This window comes from Phocoena phocoena, chromosome 21 (assembly GCF_963924675.1).
Source record: "Phocoena phocoena chromosome 21, mPhoPho1.1, whole genome shotgun sequence".
Taxonomy (NCBI): Eukaryota; Metazoa; Chordata; class Mammalia; order Artiodactyla; family Phocoenidae; genus Phocoena; species Phocoena phocoena.
In genome coordinates, this window is record NC_089239.1 from 7,348,526 (window position 1) to 7,372,766 (window position 24,241).

The following is a 24,241-nucleotide window of genomic DNA, read 5'->3' on the forward strand; positions in this document are numbered from 1 at the left end:
CACTGAAATCTGTGTAAGATCGCAGGGCATGGGTCCAGCTGAGGCTTCGTTTGGTCTTCTGGTTGTTTCAAAGTGGTGGTCGACCCAGCCGCAGCCTCATCTCAAAGTCCAGGCTGTTTGATACCTTTCGGCCGGGTGTCCAAATTCCGTAACAGGAAGTCACTCCTGCCAAATATTTTTTGAGAACAAGGCAAATAAACTCAAGACAATGAATAAATAAATGGTTTGAAAATGGTGATGTGGGAAATGCTCAGTGGTTTAATGGAAACAGATTCTTTTGTGAGGACAGCGAGTCTCGGGTGACTCGGCTGTGGAAGACATGAGCTCAGCCAGCGAATCCCTGGATGACCAAGGGAAGGAGCAAGGAGACAGGTCCCTGGGGTTAGGTTGTCCCAGAGAGCAGCCCAAGAAGTTCTGGGCAGGGAGAAGTGTAAGTAAAAAGCCATGGATAGGGCTTCCCTGGTGGCGCAGTGGTTGAGAGTCCGCCTGCCGATGCAGGGGACACAGGTTCGTGCCCCGGTCCGGGAGGATCCCACATGTCGCGGAGCAGCTGGACCCGTGAGCCATGGCCGCTGAGACTGCGCGTCCAGCGCCTGTGCTCCGCAACGGGAGAGGCCACAACAGTGAGAGTCCTGCGTACTGCAAAAAAAAAAAAAAAAAAAAAGCCATAGATAGAATGTGGCCTCTGTTGTGTGTGTGTGTGTGTGTGTGTGTGTGTGTGTGTGTATGTGACCATTCCAGGGATGGAGACCAAGGAGTTTGGTTATATTGTAAGAAGAAGAAGGAGGACAGAACAGAGTCATGTTTGTCCTCATGTCCAGTCCTCTACTTTCACATTCATATAATTCTCCTCCTCTCCATGGTCATCACATACTGAGTAATTACAACAGGCCAGCCTTGGGCCAAAAGCCTTATATGTTATCTCAAGCTGTCCTTCCACCAGCTCCCTGGGCCATGCCTTATCTTCTGTCTTCACAATAAGGGATCTGAGATTCGGAGCCTGGGAGAGCAAAAAGCATGGAAGTGGCAGAGTCGGGATTTGAACCCAGGTCTGTCTAGCTTCTCGCCCTGACCCTGCAAAGGCACTCTACAGGGCAGGCTGTTGGAGATGGTGATTTGGGGGGCCCAGGCGTTTCGACAGAACCCAGTTGGGTCCACTTCAAAGATTCCACTTCACAAGGGGAAGAAAACCAGCAGACCAGTCAGGTCTGCATTTCAAAAGCCATGCAGGCTGCAGAGGGCCTCATGGGCGGCAGCAAGCCCAGGTTGGAAGGGTCAGTGGCAGGTCACTGTCACCATCAATCACCCGCAAGCCCTTTGTCTGTAGAGGTGAGCGGGAAGCAGAGTGGGTGAACCAAGAGAATTTAAGGAACTCTGCTGGTGGCAGGAGATAGGAAGTGGCATTTAGAATTTTAAGGGGAATCTTCATGGTTTGGGGGAGAAAATGTCTGTTCCTGGGTTCTGGAGCTGTGCCGATAAAGGGCATTCCAAGAACAGGTGAGCTTATCCTGATGTTGAGTCACCTGCAAGTCTAGCCATCCATTTACATACCTACCCATCCATTTCCGGAAGCCTCCTTGACCCACATGGCCACAGTTCCAGAAGTTACCAAGAAACCCAGTATTATACTTGCATTCAGAGAAACTTACAGCTGGGAAAAATATATACATGAAACATAATATATATTACGTAACTATACATAGTAAATATATATACAGAGGCCGACCTCATCTGGTTGCACTTCATTTTATTGTGCTTTGCAGAGACTGTGGTTTTTTTACAATTTGAAGGTTTGCGGCAACCCTGCATCAGGTGAGTCTATTGGTGCCGCTTTTCCAACGGCATTGCCTCACTTCGTGTCTTGGTGTCACATTTTGGGAATTCTCACCATATTTCAAGCTTCTTCATCATTATTAGGTCTGAGTGATCTTTGATGCTGCCACTGTGACTCTCTAAAGGCTCAGAGGATGGGTAGTGTTTTTTAGGAATCAAGTATTTTAAAATTAAGGGATGTGCCTTGTTTTCTTAGCCATAACGCTCTTGACACTTAACAGACTACAGTATAGCGTAATCACGGCTTTTATACGCACTGGGAAACCCAAAATTTGTGACTCAATTTATTGGGGTATTTGCTTTATTGCGCTGGAATGGAACCCGCAGAATCCCCGAGGTCTGTCTGTGTACGTGTGCAGGCATGGTTTTAAGTATGTGCATGTGTTAGAGGGCATCCAAACCATGGCTGGCTGAGGTCAGAGCTCCTGTTATACCCACGTTTCATATGAAGAGACTGAGGCACAGGAAGTGAAGTAGCTTGCCCACGTGGCCAGTGAGAGGTGGGCCAGGATGCAACCCCAGGCTGCCAGGATCCACGGGTGGCTCCCAGACGGAGTGGTCCAGTGTCCACGGCAGGGGGCTGGTGATCCCTTCAAGAGCGGAATGAGGAGCCGTGTGAGCAGGTGTGACTCAGACACGTGGCCTGTGGGAGGTCAGGGAGGGCGGGCAGGGCCCTGTGGGCAGGAAGCTCCGGGGAGAGGGTGGACTTGGCGGGTTGTAGGATGGGGGCCTTCAGGAGCAGAGGCCGGGCCAGGCCTGATCCTGGGATTTGCTGGGAAGAGGGTAAGTTGACTGAAGATCAGGGTGGTCATCAGGAGGCAGTTAAGAGTACCAGCCGGTGGGCAGGCTGTGGGCAGGTGGTCTCGAATGCCCAGTAAAGACTCCGGCCTGTTCCCTCTGAGGAGGTGGTGTTCCCCGGGGGGATTTGGAGCTTTCAGCTGGCCCAGCATAAAGGACAAGGTCCAGGGAGACCTAAATTCCAGGCCTGGCTGTGCCTCTAGGGGTCTTTACTGCAGGCCACTCAGATGAGTTATCATCTGTCTGCATTCCAGCAATCTCATTTTTTAAGTAAAAGGCTTAGGCTAGATGCATCCCTCTGGCTATAGAGTCTGTGGTGAACCCAGATGAATCTAGCAGGGCTTTGGAAGAGGATTGGTGGCAGGGCGGGAGGGGCGGGCGGAGGGGGGAAGAAACTGGAGGTGGATGGAAAACTTGGAATCAGAAGATGCAGAATGGGGAGGTTATCTTAGAGACCTCCTCCCCGCTCTGTTTTACAGGTGGGGAAACCGAGGCACAGGAAGGTAAGTGGTTCCCAAGCCAGGCAGCTCATTCCTGTGGAGCCGAGGAGGCCATCCAGCCTCTGCCCCTTACTTAGTCTCCTTTCCCTTTGGGTGGGAGCTGCAGGGGACCTTGGCTTGGAGCACGGGTGAGGGGGGAAGGGCAGGGAGGCTCAGCCTGGGGGTGCTGCCCCCCTTCATTCCTGGCCCATTTGGTCAGCACCGGCTGGGCAGCCATCCCCAAAGTCGTCCAGCTCAGCAGAGCTCCCGAGGCCTGGGTTCCAGTCGTCGCTCCGTGTGGCAAGGCCCCGACTCTCTGGGGAAACTTTTAGACCATCATCTGTCAGATGGTCGGTTCAGGCTGTGAGCTGAGGCCATCGTGTCACAATGCAGGGGCATGTGAAGGGCCAGTGTGGAAGCCGCCCTCCCCCTGCCCTCCCCCCGGGCCTTGGCGCCCCTTTGCTGCTCTGGGCCTGGGAGCTGCTGCAGGGTGGGGGAGGGGGGGTGCTGAGGCTGTGGGAGTCTGCGCTGAGCCTCTGACACTTGAGTGAACCTCCCTGCTCCATGTCAAAGGAGTCTGGTAAAAGTTAACAGGCCTCCCTGCCTCGAGCAGATCACAGGGACTCTGGGGGTCAGGGAGAGGTCGCTGAAACCTGCTTGATGGCAGTCCCTGGAGCTGACCCCTGTCTACAAGCCTATCCTGCCCCCTCCCCTAATGCAGAACCCAGGGCTCCTTCCAGGGTGGCTGGCCCAAGCCCTCATTTGTCTAAAGGCCCCTTGGAAGATGTCCTGGGCCTTCCTTATAGGGGCCTTCTCTCTGTGGCCCTGCACCTCCCCTAGCCCTGGACCCAAGTGTGTGTGTGGAAGGGAGAAGATATGGGGGAGGGGCAGCAGGATGGTCTGTGGATGAGATGCCAGACTGATCTGGGCCTGGGCTGGGCCTGGCCAGGTGTGACCCTGGTCCCTGACCCCTAGTGGCCCAGAGGGGGAGGAGGGAGGATTGGGGGGTGGGGAGAGGCTGTTGGCTAACATTTACCAGGACCTTTGAAGATATAAATGCTTCCCCAGGCCCTGCTGGGATGGATGGGGTCAGAGTTCACAGGCATGGTCGCCTGCTTCTCCAAGTGAGCTGGAAATCTTGCAGACAGATGGGTTAGGGTCCCATGTGAAGGGACCTTCCCCAGGGCATTTGCTCTTTCTGGGGCTCTCTTGGATCTGGCCCAGGGACTTGGAGGCCTCGGGAGGGGCTGATGGGAGCTGTCTTTTTCAAATACTCACATTTCTCTTGGGTATGTTTTCTGGGTATATTTGGCTCCACTAATATCAATCACTGGAAGATCTAGGAGACAGAGCCTCATCTCCTGCCTCTTCCTGTCCTTTTTATTCTGCGAATACTAGATTGCTTGCCATTTCCTGTTCACACCATGCTCTTTCACGCCTGGTACCCCCCGTGCTAGTTGCTCTGCAGGCATTCCCTTCCCCACCTTCCTTCTCAGGATGGCTAACTCCTATTCACCATTCTGTATCGCCTCCTCCAGGGAGGCTTCCTGGAGTGGAATCTGCCCCTCTGCTTGGTTCTCCTGTAGCACTGAATCAACTAATATTTATGCAATATGTACCAGGTCCTGTTCTATCGGGAATGCATCAATGCGTAAAACAGACCCAAATCCTTCCCTTAGGGAACTTACATTCTTGAGGGGAATAACAGGGAAAAACGACATTACCCTATTTTTTTTTTTTTTTTTTTTTGCGGTACGCGGGCCTTTCACTGTTGTGGTCTCTCCCGTCGCGGAGCACAGGCTCTGGACGCGCAGGCTCAGTGGCCATGGCTCACGGGCCCAGCCGCTCTGCAGCATGTGGGATCTTCCCGGACCGGGGCATGAACCCGTGTCCCCTGCATCGGCAGGCGGACTCTCAACTACTGCGCCACCAGGGAAGCCCCGACCTTACCCTATTTTAAACGCTTTACAGATACTAACAGATTTAACCCTCAGAACATCCCTATGAGTTAGGTCAATTATCCACATTTTACATGTGAGATTACACAACTGACAAGGGGCATATTTAAATTAAATTAAATTTAATTTAATCCTGACAACAGCCCTATGAGATAGATGTGATTTTCTTCATTTTCCAGATGAGGAAACCAAGACTTAGAGGGGTTAAGTACTTGGTCCAGGGTCATTTTACCAGTAAGTAGCATCCCAAGCAGGATGAGTCTAAGCCTGGGAAGGACCATATTGCCTCCCTATCATAACAGGACCCTGTTTCTGTATTGAAGCCGTTTCTCTTTCGATTAAATGGTCTGCTCATCTTCTCCAGCATCCTGGGAACTCCCCCAAGGCAGCAACCTTGGCTTATTATCTGTATCCTTTGAACTCCCATTGTGTTGGGTGCTTAACTGGCTTCTAACAAATACTTATCTATGGGTTGACAGCTGTACGTGGGCAGAGATGAGCGTAAAGCAGCTAATATTTATTGCAAATACTCTGTGTTGGGCTGTGCGTTGGTCTTTGCTAAGCATGAGCTCTTCTGGTCCTTACAAAGTTCTAGGAATTATGTCACTACTCACAGGTTGGCAGCTAGGAGTGCTAAAGGTGGGACTTGAGTCACAGGTTTCTCTGACTTCAAAACTCCTTGTCCTTTCCTCTATGCCACAGGACGCTGATCAAAGGAAAGGTGGCTCAAGCCTCCTGGCTCTTGGGTTTCTGTCCCCACCTGGCTGGGAGGCCTTAGGGACGGAATTGGGGTGGGCCTTCGATGCTAAGGGTAGCATCCTCCCTAGGCTGCAAGGCAGCTGGAGAAGCTGAGGCTTCGGTTCCAAGATTATTCCCACCTGATAAGATGTTTGAAGTTGTTGAAGGGAGTGACTGGGCACATTGAAGGTGTTCAGTGAATTCTTACTGATCGTTGTGGGTTCATTCCCCGTTCCAGAGAGACAGCCGGATTCAGACTAAAACAGCAGACACTTTGGGCATTTTGACTTGGGAAGAGGAGGATTACGGAAGAATAGACTTCAGGCCTTAGGTCTGGAGCAGAAATGGGAGCGTTCCCGCTGTATGTATGTTTTGTTCCTTTGTTCTGACATCTGTTTTGGTTTTTTTATTTTTTGCTTTCCCAGTTAGGAGGGGAGAACAGCATCGAATCTTCTGATTCATCTGCCCACAGGGCTTAGCAGACTGGCCGACTGGAGGTATGTACGGGGAGAGGAGGTCACAAGAGATGGATTTGGGGTCACAACAGCTGAGCAGGGGACCAGCGCCTGCGTCTCGGGACCCCCAGGTTTTCACTCTTGCCGTCAGGTCTCATTTGCTTCTACAACCCCCCTCTCCCACCGTCGATGGGCTTGTTGGATCCGTACCCGTCCCCCCTTTGGCTAATGCCCTATTTTGCTTGACTAACAGTCAAAATGCAGGACTGCACCCAAACGAACTAAGCTCACTTAAATCACTGGCAGGTAATTTGATAGATGTTGGCCGGCGCCCGCTTTGGGAATTAAGTAAAGCCTGAGCCGCGGAGACAGTGGGAAACAACCTTGTGCAACTGGTAAGCAGGCGGCCTCATTTCACCCGGAGACAGCCCAGGCCCCAGCTCCACGGCTCAGACTGGAAGGCTGGAGCGGGCCAGGTGGACGGTTTACGTTTCTCTCTCAGCCTCTTCCTCCCTCGGTCCTGGCTCTGACTCCCCTGGGGTTGGGAACCTGACTCTTGAGGATCTGCGATTTTGTCCCCACCAGCCGAGCTCTCATTTCCCGGAGCTCACCCGGGGAGGACCCAGCAAATGATGTCGTTGGCTAAGCTCACTTGTTTGCTGAGCTAACTCAGACGGGACAAGGGTTTTTCCGCAGATGGGCGCGGTGTCATACAGATGGGTGTTTTACGGACCGAGCTCAGAAACTGACTGCTTGTGGAAGGCAGCTCCCATCTGCAAAGAGGCCAGCTGCAAGGGAGAAACTTCTAGGTCCTTTCATCACGGCAGAGGAGGATCGTTCGTTCGTGCGCTAACTTCAGATAAGCAGAACAAACAAGCCTCGGCCCAAGTGGGAACGGGTTCTGCCCCCGCTCTTTGCTTTTCTAAGTCATCAAAGCCAAGTTCCTAAAGCCTGACTGTCTCACGGTCCTTTCTGATGGTTTCATTGTTTTGTTTATTGTGCTTATGACAAGTGCTAACAGACCGCTTTCAAAGTGTGTTGATATTTCGGTTGTTTTTGAATGGCCCTTCTGTTTTTCCTGCATCTGGACAGCATTAGAGCCTGGCCCCAGGGAGCCACTGGGTTCCTATAAAAGTGTACCAGGTCCCCTTCTGCAGAAAACACCAGCCATGGCAAGATCAGACTCCCCATCTGGGCAGGAACAAACACCGAAACCTAGAGCAGAATTAGAAGACAATATTCAGCAGCTGCGGAAGACAGGCCCGGGCTGGGAAAGGGCCAGCAGGCATTGCTAGCTGGATTGTGGGTGTTCCTTCTGTCCATGGACATACTGTGATCTGCCCATGGGAGGACGTTCCCTAGCAGAGGGTCTGGCACTGGGCGATGCTGCCAAACGCTGGTCATCAACAGGTTCACTCTCTGTCTTCTTCTCCAGGCTGCCTGGTCAACACCAGCAGCGGGTCCAAATAAGGGGGTTCCCGGAGATGGGACAAAGAGCAAGAGCTGGAAGATGAAGAAGATCATGGGGTCCGGGAGGACCAGAAGAGGCAGGGCACCGTGCCCTGCAGCTCCAACCCTCTTCCCTCTACAGCTTTCTTCGGGGATCTTCGGTTTTCACGCCCTTTCCCTTCCTTCTTCTCCTGCTCCGTCCCCATCCCCAGGCCCTGCCACATGCTACACGACAGCCAGTTTCCTCCAGTGTGAGAGAATCTCGGTGCACAGACCAGGCTCAGAGGAAGGGAGTGACATGCACAGTCTTGCTTTATAAATTCAGCACAAACTGGATTTTGTTTCTTCAAGGTCGTCTGTGTTTTCCTCCTTTCCAGCGGGCTGAGGTTTTCTTTAGCCCACGTGCTTTATTGGCTTGTACATGGTTCTCTCTTGTTTGGTTTCAAGAGTGGCAGAGTCCCTTTCTGACTGCGCCCCAGGTAGCTGTGTGGCTTGGTTTGCGAAGTCCCTGGAACTTGAGTTCAGAGTCAAATGGATTAAGATTGAGTGCGTGACAGGGAGCTTTGGTGCCTCGGAGCTGCAGTTAGAGGGGACCCAGGCAGGCCAGATGGGGGAAAACGTGTGCTCTACTGTTGGTTCTCTGACGGAACCACGTGAGGCTCATAGACCTACAGTCAGCGTGTTCATGCATATGGACACGTTGGGTGGGTGGATGGGGGCTGCACGATGACTGGTCTCCATCCACCATCTTTATGGCCACACTCCATGGCATTTCCTTCTAGACACACACTGTCTTGTCAAAAATTCCCATTTAAGCTGCCTCTCCTGCCCTGGATCTTTTTCCTTAAATTTTTAACATCCGGAGAAATGTATACGTCACTGCACTTACTTTAGCTGATCTGGGATGGAGCGCTCAGTGGTACCATTTTGTTTCTCTAGGACTGGAATTGCATTGGCTCTTGGATCTGACAAGGAGACAAAGAGAGGCTCTGGGTCCAGGGCCCAGCACGTGGTGACGGGCTGGGCTGATTGGCCTCTGAGAAGCTGAACACGCCTGCCACAAAGGCATGAACATTCTATAAGAGGGATACTTCCTGTTTTCCCTCTTATAGAAAACAGTGGGTTTTCTGGGTAGGCTTGGTAGAGAGCAGTGGTCTTCTGTCTAACACCTCGTGTGTGTGAGTGTGAGTGTGTGAATACTTGTCATATTGAAAAATGTCAAACTTTACATAGCAGTTTCTTTTCTCACCAGGGTCTCTGCTTGTGTGAAACTTTCATTTTATAGCTTTGGCTGTTAATTCATCACAGGCACCACCATCAATAAATATTTATTGGGCTTTCATTGGGCTCAGCGTGTTGAAATAAGAACTATATATTTGACTCAAGAGGAGTCAATAGCAGATGGGGGTAGATTTGGGGAGGGGGGCCGGGAGAAACAATCATTGCCGTCTCTTCCAGCCCTGAGATTTGGTGACTTTATAACTAAAGTGATGGGGTCCACTTGACACCCATTAGGCTGTCAGCTACGAGACGCATGGGCCATCGTGAAGTCACTGTCAGAAAAACCACCCAGTGCTGGCGATACACATCTTCAAGCCTCATGTCCATTTTGGGATTCAGGGCTGCAAAGGGATGAAATGAGTCTTCTTGGCTTTTCCCATAGTGCCCGTGAAAACAAATATAGTTGACCCTTGGACAACTCCTAGTTTAGGTCACTGACCCTCCGCACAGTCGAAAATCCACGTATATCTTATAGTCAGCCCGCCATGTCCGTGATTCCTTCATTTTCGCGATTCCGTATCTGCAGATTCAACCAAACACAGGTCATGTGGCACTGTAGTATTTACTACTGAAAAAAATACATGTGTAGGTGGACCCACACAGTACAAACCCCTGTTGTTGAAGGGTCCACTGTATTTGCTGATGGAGTGATGGTTGCCATTTGATTTTGGAGTTTAAGAGGTGCATTGACCTCGGGGAAGATTGTAGCCTGTTGATGCTTTGGCAGGAGAGGAGCCAGTCTACTTTTTTGCAAGTGTATCTGTGGCAACCTGAGGGGGGTTGGTCCCCACTTGATGGGAATCCCGGAGCGGTGTGGGCTGGGAGGCAGGGCTGGGTGCCTCTCATGGAGCCCTAGTTAATCAGACCAGAAACAGCTGGCCTGCCATGGCAGTGACTCAGGCCTCCTGGGGGGTTTCTTCAACATTACGAAGATGAACATGGCTCTGTGAATTCCCTTTGGACCTGGGCCTCCTGCTAACTGCCTCCATATTTATGGGAAGATGGGCAGACCACGGAGCGAGGCTCTGGAGTGGAGTCTGTGCTCAGGAGAGTGGCCCTAGCCCTAGTGGGAGTTGTGAAAAGGTAGAGCTGAGCCCTACGGGGTCAAGACATTCTTGCTGTGAGGTGGGCAACCTATTATTACTATTACTACTACAGTTTCTGAGTCCAAGCTCGTACTGCTCACCACATGACAGGCCAATAAATCGACAGACAAGTTGTTGGGCAAGAAATAGTGACTTTATTTGGAAAGCCAGCAGACTGGGAAGATGGGGACTGGTCTCCCAAAGAACCATCTCACCTGAGTTAGAATTCAGGTTTCTTTTATACTAAAAAGGAGGGAGTCCCATTTGTTTATTTTTGTTTTATTTTCATTACTCTAGGAGGTGGGTCAAAAAAGATCTTGCTGTGGTTTATGTCAAAGAGTGTTTTTCCTGTGTTTTCCTCTAAGAGTCTTATAGTGTCCAGTCTTACATTTAGGTCGTCAATCCATTTTGAGTTTATTTTTGTGTATGGTGTCAGGGAGTGTTCTAATTTCATTCTTTTACATGTAGCTGTCCAGTTTTCCCAGCAGCACTTATTGAAGAGGCTGTCTTTTCTCCATTGTATGTTCTTGCCTTCTTTGTCATAAACTAGGTGACCATAGGTGCATGGGTTTATCTCTGGGGTTTCTATCCTGTACCATTGATCTATATTTCTGTTTTTGTGCCAGTACCATACTCTCTTGATTGCTATAGCTTTGTAGTATAGTTTGAAGATGGGGAGCCTGATTCCTCCAGCTCCATTTTTCTTTCTCAAGGTTGCCTTGGCTATTTGGGGTCTTGTGTTTCCATACAAATTGTAAACTTTTTTGTTCTAATTCTGTGAAGAATGCCATTGGTAGTTTGATGGGGATTGCATTGAATCTGTAGATTGCTTTGGGTAGTACAGCAGAAACTAACACAACATTGTAAAGCAATTATACTCCAATAAAAAAAAAATAAAAGGGAAGGGGGTGTGGCTGGTTGTTACAAACTTTTTGGTGTAGGAATCATTTGTTCTTGCAGCTGTCCACGTAGGTATGATCACAGTGTTCCTGTAAACCTCAGACAAGACAAAGGTTATTGTCTGGCCTGCAACTTTTAATCTCTATATGAATGGAAAAGTGTTATACTGTACCTTTAAAGGTCAGAGCCTTGAGAATGGGCTACCCTGTATATTTCAGGCTACAGGCAACATTCTTTTATAAAACGTGCAGAGTCAGCATGACTCAGCACAGGCAAGGGAGCACAAGGGTTAGAGCTAAAGGAATAGATCCAGTATGGAGTCAGGCTTGCTCTTCTGTTACATTACTATTCCCTTGGTCCAAAAGAGAAGCTGAAACAGAAACCCGGAGTGGTTTTGTGCCCAAGGTATCACTATCAGAACAGGATCCTAGAGTCGGGGTAAACAGGAGACGAGGAGTCCAGATTGGCTGTCTTTCGGTTCAGATTCTCCACTGCCCCGGGCGGTGGGGTGGGCAGCGGGTGGGCAGTCGAGCAGAGCTGAACATTGTAAAAGATGATGTTCAGTGTCTCACAAGCTGCTTTTCCCTTGAGGTTAAATTGGTGGTATTAGGGCTAAAGACAGCTGATAGAGAAGCAAGGACCTGAGGAGTGTTGCCTGGCTCCACATTTACTGCTAGGTTAACTGTGGAGTTACCTTACCTCTCCAAGCCTCAGTTTCCCTATCTGTGGAGTGAACGTATTGGTACCTACCTCATAGGGTTGTTGGCAGCAGCAAATGAAAGAATACATATGAGATTTGCATCATGCCTGAAAGACAAGTTAGCGATTCATAATTCTTAGGTGCCATTATAGGAAGGCAGTCTAGTGGTTAAGGGTGCAGGCTCGGAGACTGACTGCCTGAGCCCAGAGAGATGAAGTGACTGTCCAGGTCACACAGTGGGTGAGGACAGTCATGGTGAATTCCCCAGTTGAGTACTCTTTCCAGATCTCTGACCCTTTGAGCAGGGGACCAGGATGGGGTTCTCTAGGCACCAGTGCTGGTCACAGGGGTTGCCTATCTCGGGAGCTGGGGTGGCTCTATGTGACTTCCCGGTCTCCCCGGACAGCAACCGGGGGAGGGCAAAGCCCTGGTGGGAGTCCAGGGGACTCCTTGTCTCCGTCCCGAGGCGGCTCGGGGCTATAGCCTGAGCAGCTGCCCGTCTACCGACAATCCAGTGGGGTAGCTGCTTCCCGGTAGAGTGGAAGCCACGGGGCCCAGGCGGGGTGCGGGTGCCCCCGGCGCCCCGGGGATCCTGGCGTGGCTTTCTGTCAAGCCTCTGTTGTTGCCTGGTTCCTCCATAAAGCCATTATGTACTGGGAGAATTAATCATGCCGTTAGGTAAGCATTATGGCACTTTTATGGCAGCTTTGAAGCTAATCTGTCACTAATGCCTGCTGGATTATCATGATTTCTTGCAGTTGTGATTCATTAACTCGAGGCCTAATAGTAATTCTATTAAACAGCTTCCATCACCGTTTGCCCCAACATGTCCCCGCTCTCCATTCTGTTGTGCTGCTGTAGTGGCACCACTGGCAGCCCGTGTGGTCTCCAGAGAGGGGCCCTGAGGAGATGGTCAGGTCCCCCAGGCAGCTCGCAACTGCCTGACGGTGTGTCCGTCCCCGGCCCGAGCCCAGAGCACGTCTTCTCCTCTCCACCCAGCACCCAGCTGGACTTTTCAGTTGATGCCCGCTCTTCTCCCAGAGGAGGTCTCAGTGCCTTTCCTGAAACGCCCATCACTCAGGCCAGACTGCGTGGAGGTGAAGGTGGGGCTGTGGAAACCGATGAGGCTCAGATGAGACAGGCATCCCACACGTCCACAGGTGACTCAGACCAGCGTCTCCACCTGCGGCAGAAGTGGGTTTGGGGCCAAGAGAGAGAGAAATAGGAGCGGCTCAGGCAATCTGGTCACACCCGGCCCTTTCTGTTCTGGCTCAAAGCTAATGAAACTCAGGGGCGCGGAGGCAGGCGGCGGTGGCAGGAAGCGGTGGTGGCACACGGTGACTGCTGGCCTGCCAGCATTAATAAAATTCCTTGGTGAGGTTTTTCAGCGAGAAATGGTTCTCTGAGGCTGGCTGTTCTCTGCCAAAGGTCAGCTTCGGGGCACGGCTTGACTGATGGGCTGTGAGCAGGCAGGAGAAAGCAAGTTGGGGAAGAGGGGCCGCTGTGGGGTGGGCTGGGAGGAAGCTGGGAGGACCGCAGCGCAGGCTGGGCCCCAGTGCCAGCATCTTGCCCCTCGTTCTGTGCCATCAATCAAGGCCGGCCCTGATATCTCAACAATTTGTAATGCCTCTGCCCCGCTCCGAGCTGCCCAAGTGGGCAAGCCCTGACCCCTCTCGCCCTCATTCAGGCCTCCGCTGCCGCCCGGGTGACGGATGGCCTCTCCTCCCCTGGGCTCGCCTCACCACAGCTGGGGAAACATGGGCAGGTAGAGGGGTCACGCCCGGGGCAGCCACAGCGACCCATTCACCGAAGCCAAGGGCCCCTGCGTTCCCAGCCACAGCAGGTGATGCAGGGCTAGAGGAATAGAACCGGGAGAGGAAGCGAGGAGAACATTCCAAGTCTATAAGGAGGAAAGGGAAAAAAAACCACCCAAACCAAAAAAAACCCCTCTGCATCCTGAGGTCTTCCAAGACTTCTAAAAATCTCCAGCGCGGTGCGAAGCCTCCCGCGCGCGGCTCCGACAGGCCCTGCTCCGATCCATCTGTGTTTTCTCACGCCTGTGCGCTTGAAGAACCACTGAAATGGAAAACAAGTTAAAAAATACATAGATGTATGTAGCGAGATGGAGAAAAGAGAGGACAGTGCTCTGCAGCCTGGATTCGCTTTTTTTTTTTGTCAGTGTTTGTTGTAGGAAAAAGTGTATGAAAACAAACCTCAGACAACTGGAGTGAATATTCTCAACACATCAGCCGGGGAGAAGTCAGGATTCAAAATTTCCCCGTTCTGGGCAGAGCTGGGAGGAAAACGAAGGCCTGCTGCCTGTGTTCCAACTTCTAGTGGGTACTTGCTGCTTCCTGTTCAGGGGTGAGACAGTCGAGAACCGTGCTAAGGTGGGGACTGGCCAGCTGGGATATGTGGGTATGCGTACGTGTGTAGGTATGTATGTATGCGTGCATGTGTGTATGCGCATGTGTTTGTGTATGTCTGTGTATGAGTATGTATATATGCATATGTGTGTATGTGTGAGTATGTATGTCTGTGTATGTCTGTGTGTGTAGGTGTCTGTATGTGTGTGTGTCGGTTTCTCTGTGTCTGTAAGTGTATACACATGTCTGTGTGTGTATGTATGTGTATATGTGTATGTATGTGTATCTGTACGTGTCTCTGTGTGTCTGTCTGTATGTGTGTGTATGTGTATCTGTATGTATCTCTGTGTCTGTCTGTGTGTGTATGTGTATCTGTATGTATCTCTGTGTCTGTATGTGTGTGAGTATGTATGTGTATGTATGTGTATGTGTCTGTGTGTGTGTGTGTCTGTATGTGTGTGTACGTGTGTGTGTGTGTGTTTGTGCTTGTGGTACTGGACAGGCCTGTGTCTGCTGCAAAGACAGGCAGGTGAGAATTCAGTTCCGCATGGATGAACTCATCCTTGGCCTTGAGAGCAGGGGAAACCCGCTCTCCGACCCCCCAGCAGACGCCCCTGATGACTTCCTCTTGGAACATTTAGGGGCCGAGCAGGAGGGTCCAGGAGAGAGTGTCCAGGCGAGGGAGTCTGGGGACCGTGGATTTTTGAAGGAATCGGACCAAGAGAACAGAGCAGTTGGGGTGTCGGGGAGCTGGGGAGGCAGGGGGCGGGGACGGAGGAGATCAGAAACTGTTAGGCCAGTGGAAGGAGGGAGGAGGGAGAGGAAACGGGCGCTGAGAGGAAGATGAGAGAGAGAGGGAGAGAGAGAGAGAGAGAGAGAGAGAGAGAGAGAGAGATGGTCACGGGGCAGAGTCAGCAGGGAGAGAGGGAGAGGAAATTTAATGAGGGCAACTTGAAGGCCAGCTTTAACCAACAGCTGGCAGGGGGCCGGGTTTGATCTCCTTGTGAGTCAGGAGTTTGATTAATCGTGGCCTGTGAACGAGGCTGGACACCTGGTCTGCTGAGCCTTTGATCTCCGGGGTTTCTCCGGGCCCGTGGGAGGGGAGCTGCAGGAACGAGAGTCTCCCAGGGCCTTGGACGGCCTCTCTGGGGCCTCCCCGGGAAGGGAGGGCCGCCCTGGGAGTGGGGCTGAGGCCCGGGGAGGCTGGGAGGAAATACAGAGGGACGCCTGGGGCTGTGCAGCCTTGTGAGTGGAGCCCCTGAGAGGGGGGCGGATGGAGGAGACCTTTGAAGGGGAAGGCCCCCCATAATCTTGGGGGTGATTTTGTGGTGAGGGCTCTCACACCCTCTCTCCCTGCAAGGAAATAGCTGAACCATTTGCAGGAAATTGTGTGCTCTTGCTTGTGGCTCGCAGAGCCGGCCAGTTTAACCAAGGAGCCTGCTCTTCTAGGGGTGCAAGGAGAAGGGAGGTGTAGGGCTCCCTGGAATGTCTCCATTTTCTGTATGTCGGATGGAAACGGATTTGAGAAAAGAAAGCGATATATTGCCAAAAAAAAAAAAAAAAAAACCACCTCTCAAGAAGAAAGGAAAGAGAACTAAAACCCTAATGCCCTTAAAAAAGAAAACCCGAAAAAAAAAAAGGCATATATTATGTCTTTGGACTAAATCCATTGGTGTTCTGCCAATTTCAAATAATAGTGTCACTCGATTAAGAAACTTTACAGGATTTGAAATCGTTCGTTGGCTTCTCTGACTCTCTCTGACACGTCTCCGTAAGTCACTGTCTACACCAGGCTGATTTGTTCCCAGATTCCTTAATCTTCTGCAAGTTGGTGATGACGTTTATGACTTGGTCGCCATATTTGAAGTGTTCACGATTTCTTTGGCTCACGACTTCCACCCAGAATTTGGGGGCGACTAGAAACATGACTCTGAATGTGTACTACTGTTGAAAAATTGTGTGTGTGTGTGTGTGTGTGTGCGTGTGTGCACGCGTGCCTATGTGTAAACTCTTTGAGTTTTACCTGCCCCCGCTCTTCTGTTGGCTGGCAAACTCCTGCTCATAGCTGCCTTAAGTCTCAGAGAGGGGCCCACCTGGGTACCACAAACATGTCTCCCTAGAGGTCAGCTGGCACACAGCACATAGGTAGGGCCCCAGAGGCTCTGGTGGCCAGCAGCAAAGGGAATTCCAGAAGCGAAGGAGGGCAAGTTTTCTGGTGGGATTAGAGTTTTGACCAGATGACATTAGTTCACTTTGGAAGGCAGCCATGGGGGCAGGGCACTGGGTACCCACCTTGCATCCCAAGGCCCAGCTCCCTGATGCAGTGACTAGCTGAGTGACCTTGGGTCTGCCCTGTCTAATATCCGAGGCTTGTTTCCTCATCTATAAAATGGGATAAGGAAAAATATTTGCCTCCCAGGCTTGTTTTGAGGCTTAAAAGCACTAGTATCTGTGAGAGCTCCCTGAACATGAGCAAGGCTTCCGTGAACAGTTGGCATTAGAGTTACCGCTTCTATTACAGAAACTCCTTTAAACACTCGTGTTGACAGCAGGGGTGTTTTCATTTCAAACAGGGTTTGTTCATGGAGGGCATTAGAAAGTGGGATCCCATGTTACCTGCTCCCCCCGGGGCACCGGCTCTCCTGTAATTATTATTCACTAATAAGCACGTTTTGTTCGCAAAGGTCCCGTTAAATCAGGCTGAAATCCTTCACCAGGCTGGCCTGGCTTCTCTGAGTGCACCGAGACAGGAGCTGCTGGGGGTTCCCTCCGGGTGGGGGGGCACTCCTGATCTGGGGGCCGCTGCACCTGCCTTCCCAGGGAGGTCACGGCCAGTGTGACCTGTGGGTCTCTGCTGTGCGGTGGCCGCGCTCTCCAATCTGCTCTCCCACCGCAGCCTGCTTGGCTTGTTTGGGAGAGGAACGATGCATTCCTTGGGCCTGCGCTTCCTGGAACTTCACGGCTGTTCTTCCCCGCTTGTCTCTGGTCCTCAGACGTGTGGTATCACTACCATGGACAGGCCGGCTGCATGGTGCTTGGAGCTGAGGCGTGGCTCAAATGGTGGCTCTGGCGTCTGTGGACCAGTAGTCTCTACCCAGGCTGTACATTGAACTTACATGGGATGGCTACAATTCCAAAGCCTGGACCCCACCTCTAGAAATTCTGATTTGATTGGTCTACAGTTAAACCTTAGTATCAAAATCCAGGTGGTTCTAATGTGTAGCCAGGCTTAAGAAATACCAGTGCTTCTCGGATTTAATGTTCATACAGATCTCCTGGGGGATCTTATTAAAACGTAGATTCGGAGTCCATCCGTGCGGGGATGGATGGGGAACTTGGGCATTGCTAATAAGCGTGCCAATGCCGTGCAGGGATCACACTTTGGGTAGCAAGGCTCTATCCGTTCCTAATCCTGACAGCTGTGCACCTGGCCATGGCCAGGGATGGCAGATGTGGGAAGCAGGTGGAGGTGAACATAGGAAGAAATCTGTGAGGCAACTCCAGAGGCTTGCTTGAGGGTGTTCCTGTCAGGTACCAACCGTGGAATCTTCAGTTCTCCCCACCACACACACACACACACACACACACACACACACACACACACACACACCACACACACATACACCCTTCCTTCTGAATCTGGTCTTGAATCCCCACATAAGTAGCAACCAGAAGATGTTTTCCAATATTTGACTATCTTTTCAGGTTTCTTAGTTTATTCTGTGAAGACATCCAAATGAATGAAAACGTTTGCCATAGAACATTAAGGTTCCAGGCCATGAGTTAAATACCTCTTTGGAATACTTAACTGGAAAGTAATCCCTAGCCTGGACTTGTAAGTAGTCAGCCCCAAGACTCCTACGGGGCCAAGTGAAATCCCCAGAGGTGACCACGATAACAGCAAATCCCAGTGAGGCTGCAGGTCAACAGCTGCTCATTCTGGCTCATCTCTGAGAAGGAGACAGAATTGCCCATGGAATGAAGGCTTTTGAGTTATGGGAGAGGGTCTTCCAGACGGCATTCAGCCTGGAAGACCACACCCCTCCCAATGACAGGTGTGTTTATAAACCACTGCCTTCCCCAACACAGCTGCAGGTGTTTGGGGAGCGTGGGGGCAGGCGGTTTTGCAGAGGATATCGACAGAGTAGGTTTTCCATGGGTTAATATCATGTTTACACATTCCGTGATTTTATGAAATAATACATAGAAAAAGGAATACCAGAGTGTATAGTTGATGAAGACTCTCCACGAAAGAGTGAACTTAGAACGACTGAGAGTGAGTTCTTTGTAGTTAGACCGTCGGCTCAGACCCAGGGAGGGGTGAGTGTGATATGCAAGGGCCTGGGTCCGGGTGCATCAGCATGGGCCCCCCTGGGTGGCATGCATCATCTGACCAGCAGAGGATGAACAATTAGGACCTCCAGGGAAGAAGAAAGCCCTGAGCTGACCCGTGTTGGAAGATTTCACTAGTCGCTCAAAGAAAAGAATTTTACCAGACAGCTGAGGGATAGTGGTTGACACCAGAACCACACAGAAGCCATGTCTGTATTTTTGGTTAAATTGTTCCACTGGGCTTCAGTTAACTGTTCCACAAACAGTGTAGAGTGTTTCTCTAGTTGAAGGTTAAGGTCTCTCGCAGCCCCCTTCTATCGTCTTTCCAAAGCCAGGTGTTGTTGCAGACCTATGTCAGGACACAATGAGCCCAGCTGCCAATCACTGCTGAGATCCTGGTGTGTTGACTGGGCAGTCAGGGAAGCAGCCCCTTTTAGTGCAAGGTTCCTGCACACAGCTTATTCTTGCCTCGAGGTGCTACCCGTTCCCCAAGATCCAAAGGATGAATCCCTTGCAGGCTTCAGTTGGGTCCTCCGAGCCCATCAGCCTTCAAGAAGCCCGGGGCCTCTTTGCATCAGAAATTGACGTGTGCCATTCCAGAAATCTTATTTCTTTGCTCCTCTCACCTCAAACAGTCCCCCACCTCTGCCACCTCCTCTTTCACTCCTCTGGAATCCTCGTCCCAGATGTGACTTTCTCTGTTTCCTTTGGCTGGGAATTTGCCGTTTTCCCATAACCCAGTTGCGCTGCCTGTTAGAGAAACCAAAAAAAAAAACCCCTCCAACTTTCTGGGAAGACATGTAATTCAATTCCCAAAGAGGGACAAGGAAAGCCCCCTCTGAAACAGACAGAGAGAACCTCCTAATACATAATCATCCCAGCAGAGAAAGTGCTTGGATAAGCCTGGGGAACTGGTAACGTGGTGTTCTGTTTCTTAATGTCCTCTGCAAAGAAGCTGGCCCTGGGTTTAAAATAGCCCTCTGGTAAAAGCAGCTATTTAAAGAGTATTGGGGTCTGAGAAATGCAAAACAAAGTGTTGTTGATTAAAAACACATGGTTTGTTCTCTAGGCGAGAGTAGCCAGCAAAATCAAATGTGACAGTGTTTTGGCTTTTTCTATCCCACAAGACATGACGGTGATTTATTAGAGTGATGTCAGTTGCGGTTAAAAAAAGTTTGCTGTGTTGTCTTAATAAAAAGAGGCTTTACCTTGGAGCTGTCAAACTCCCTCCCTCCTCTGGCTTAAGGCAGCGGCTGCTGGGCCCTTGGCCCTCCTATGGAGGGGAGGGGCTTCTCCCCAAGGGGCAAAGCCTCTGCCTTGAGGAAGTTCTTGAGACCACAGGGCACTGACTTCTTGGTGGATATGCAGGATGGCCTTTGAGGGGAGCTGCAGCCCTCTCTTGGTTTGTTGAGTTTTGGAGAGTGGAGATGCTGACCTGGCTTGGAGTAGGAGCCTGGCCTGAGCTGGTTGGGTGGTGGGGCCTGGTTGGAGGGGAGAGACCCTAGCCCATGGCCTACCCCAGATCACAGTGACTTAGGCCTGGGCAGAGGCTTGATAATCAGCAGGATGGATAATCTGCTTGTAAACAATGAGAAATTGGGCTGCTGGCTGAATAGGAGAGTCTGTTAGTTGGAGCTCTTTGGTTTTATATGGAAGAGAAACCCCTCAGACAAATTCAAGTAAACAGGATCTATTGAAGGAACACCACAGTCCATCTTTCAGACAGCTAAGAGGAGACAGGCCATCTGGGGAATGAGGTGGGCAGCAGATGGGAGTGGCTTCCTTCTTCTACCTTCCAAGGAGCCATGCAGTCTCTGATGTGCCTCTGTTTCTGTTCCTGCCCCTCTTAGGGGTTTCCTCCGGGAGTGTCTCAGTTTTTACTTCTTCATGGCTTTGACTTGTATCCGCTGCGCCCTGATGCTACAGGAACACTTGTATCAACTTTGCCCTGTTGCTAGAGGACCATATTTTTGTCCAAGTACCATCATCTTTCTTCACTGAGTCTCGTTGCCTCAGTTCCAAATTCCTGAGAGAGAAAATCCATTTGGCATACCTTGAGTCCCACTTCCATCTCTGGTCCAGGTGGCAGTAGTTCGGGGAGTTGTCAGCTTCGAGGGGAGCCCCTCTGGGTGGGTGCGGCCAGCAGGTGATGGTACAGGGTCAGCTGTGGAAGGGAGCTGTACGTTTTACTGGGGCAGTTGAAGGAAGCAATCACTTGTGTGTGTGTGTTTGTCCTAAGGCTCTGGGACTTTCTGGCAGTGAGAATTTCGTAGTCACTTCTGAATGCCTCTCCCTCTTTATTCCGTAGGAAGGATAACCATCCCGCTGGGAAGATGAAATCCCAGCAGACACCCTTAATTCTTTTCTGGAGACACACCCATGAATTGAGAAGAAGACATTATTATTTTTTCAATTCATCTATGGATTTCCCCCCTAATTCCAGGGGAAACACATACGTGGTCATAGAAAACTTGGAAAACAGAAACCCACAACGATGGGAGGAAAAAGCAGCGGTAATCCGAGATAACTGCTGTTAACATACTGGTGTGTTTCCTTCTATTCTTTTTTCTTGAAGTAGTAGCCCGAGGCTCTGTGAATGATCTGGGCTGAAGATCTATCTTTCCACTCTAATTACATGTCTTCAGACTCTAAGACTTTAGGATTGCTTTAAATGTGTTCTCATAATTTTCCTTGAGCTCACAGGGTTGTTTTCCTCTTGCTCTTTGACCTTTTCCTGGAGGTGGCAGCTCAAACAGAATCAACATTGGCTAGTCCCTCTGTGCTGCCACCCCACTTTTGTGCAGATCACCACTGTACCCCCTTCCCGCCTGACCCCCGAAATACCTTTTTAACTGCTCCTCTCTTGAGTCCTTTCTGCTTCCTTCTCTGGGGATGATCTTTTTAAAGCCCCAAATCTGACCTTACCAGTCTTCGCTGAAGATCCTTTCCTGATGATTCCCTGCACTTAGGATAAGATAGACAAAACCTGTAACATGGACCTCTGGCCCACTCCATCACTATTTTTTCCACTCACCCTTATGGCAACTCTTGGACTCTCTCAGTCACGTTCCTGCCTCCTAAACGCTGTTCCTACTGTTCTTAAGAGCTTGACTCTACTCTTCAGCCTGAAGGCTGAGTTCCATGTCGCTTCCTCAGAGAAGCCTTTTCTGACAGTGGCCCCTTAGAGGCCCTTAACTTTTCCTTCACAGCGAAGATCGCAGTTTGCACTTACGCATTCATTTGTTTGGCTATTACGGAACGTCTGTCTCCTGGATAGAAGTGAATACTCCCTGAGGCAGGGCAAATTTTGGTGGATGCTGTGTCCTACCCTAGCTGTCGTCCCCTCCTCAGCCACCACTCCCACCTCCCCACCCTGTGACAGTGCCTGTTACGGATTAGGGGCTCCGGCAATGCTTGTCGAATGAATGAGTGAATTGGTGCTTGTCTGGTGCCCATCCGCGAGTGGAGGGTCACCACACGGTAGTGTACAGGATCGGGAGGTCTAGGGAGAGCATACGGTTTTCCATAAACCCTTGGCGTGAGCGGCTTTCACGTTTGCTGTCATGTGTGAGTGCCCCAGATGTGCACGCACACGGTGATTGGGGATGTGGTGCTGGGCTTGAACCGTGCGTGCTGAGATGCTGTGTGTAGGGCTGGTTCCAGGGCTGCTGAGCGAGGTGGGTGTTCAGGGAAGTATCTGCCCCTTGGTGTGGCTCTGCCACTCTCTACTTCCCACATTCTGTGGGGAGACTTCATTCTAGAGCATGAATTCTAGAGCATGAACTTCATTCTAGAGCATGAATTCTCTACCAGCCACCAAGGCTCCTGGAATTGGACGCCTCCACACCGCAGGGGTCCCTGCCTCTGAATCGGCCTGGTAGCCCTGTCTGCCTGCACTGTGGATCTTGCCTAAGTTAAAGGCAGATTTAGCTTTCCTAGAACTTTTACCTGTTGATTGCCTTCTGGAGATGTTTCTTCTCTGGAGAAACATCAGTTCACGTGATGGACATTTGTCGAACCCTGGTGTGGCGTTATCAGGTGGGGATGCAGGCACTGGGGGTAGACGTTACCGAGTCCAAGCTTATACTGCTCGCTGCATGACAGGCCAATAAATTGAGAGATGAGTCGTTAGGGCAAGGAATGCTGACTTTATTTGGAAAGCCAGCAGACCAAGATGATGGACTAGTGTCCCAAAGAACCATCTTACCAGAGATAGAATTCAGGCTCCTTTTATGCTAAAAGGGGAGGGGAGTGGCTGGTTGTCACAAACTTCTTAGCGTCAGAGTCCTTTGTTCTTGCAGCTGTCCACATAGGTCAGGTAACTGATGTTTCTGTAAAACCTCCAACAAGACAAATGTTATTCTCTGTTCTGCAACTTTTTATCTCTCTATGAATGGAAGTGTTATACCTCTAAAGGTCAGAGCCTTGAGAATGAGCTATCCTGTATATTTCAGGCAATAGGCAACATTCTTGTAGCAAAAGCAGTAGAACCCAAAGGTTAAAGTAAAAGAAACAGATCCAATATGGAGTCCGATTTGTTCTTCCCTGTTACACGGAGAGCCGAATAAGACACGAAGGAGAGCTCAGCTCTGGAATGCCTGTTGCAGCTCACCATGTACTCTACATAATTATTTTAATTCCTCACATCAGCCTTATGATGTGCCTGTTATTAGCCCACTTTACAGTTGAGCAAATGGAGGCTCAGAGTTTCCATGACTTGCCTGAAGTCCCAGTTTGCATGGGCAGCAGCTATGGCTCATTCTCCAGTCATCTGACTCCTACTCAGAGTTCATTTTTACTACCTTCACCTGAAAATATGAATGTGCTCTGCTGTGTGCCCCTCCTAGTACATTTGTGGGGTGCTAATGTACTCCCCGGGTTATCTCTTCTCCTGGGAAAACCTGATCCCCCAAAGTGTGATGATACCCAGGGGCTCTTCCTTGGGCTCAATCACTTGGCAATATCCTTGCAAGTTGCAGAAGGTCCTGGCTACTGTACAACGCACTTCCATCTGCAGACACGAGGGTCTGATTCGTGAAAACTAGATTCTGCAGAGGAATCCAGCGTGGTTTTTCTCCCTGGACGATGAAGCCAGTTGCTAAGCCCAGGACCTTTCTTCTGGGGCAATTCAGGAGGTGTTTCCCAGTAAGCACTGCGCCATGAAAGATGATAGATGCACAGATTTCCAGGGCGATGTCTGACACTTGGGGAATCTTTAAATGAAATCCCTTTTAGGGTACCACCTGACTTAAACAGTTCATGATACAGGACACTCATGGCCGCCTGAGACATTTCATTCCACCTACAGGCACAATTCTGTCTCCTTGCCGCTTCCACCTGCTGGTCTTCCTGAGGCTGGGAGGCACCAGCACAGTGCCTCTCCCATGTGGCAGGCTGGCCCTCGGGGAGCCTGCAGGGAGTTGCTGCCTGAGCCCAGGCTGGTCAGGCATGTCTGAGCAGGCCTGGTGAACTGCGGGGTGGATCTGTTCAAAGTCTATTTGCGAGAGAGACTGTGGAACCTCCTGGGAAGGAGCTCGTTTTGGAGGAAGAAGGAACTGAGCACAAACAGTGGCCTGGTAACCAAGCTTTGATTGCAACAGGGCAGGAGGAATTCTGAGCATGGCCTGGCGTGCTGCTCACAACCGACTCTGGGTGCAACTCAGCTCCCACAGGACTTCTTTCAGCTACTTATGGAGAGCATATAGAGATGGAAAGAGCTGCTTTAAACTGATATGTGGTGGTCACCTGGGAACTAGCTTTGGGACTGGTTTTGAGAGTAAAACCCACGATGGGGGAGAACGGCTCTCTCCTCCACCACGTGGCGGAACCCCGCACACGCTTGGCTCGGGGGCCTCCAGCACCTCCGC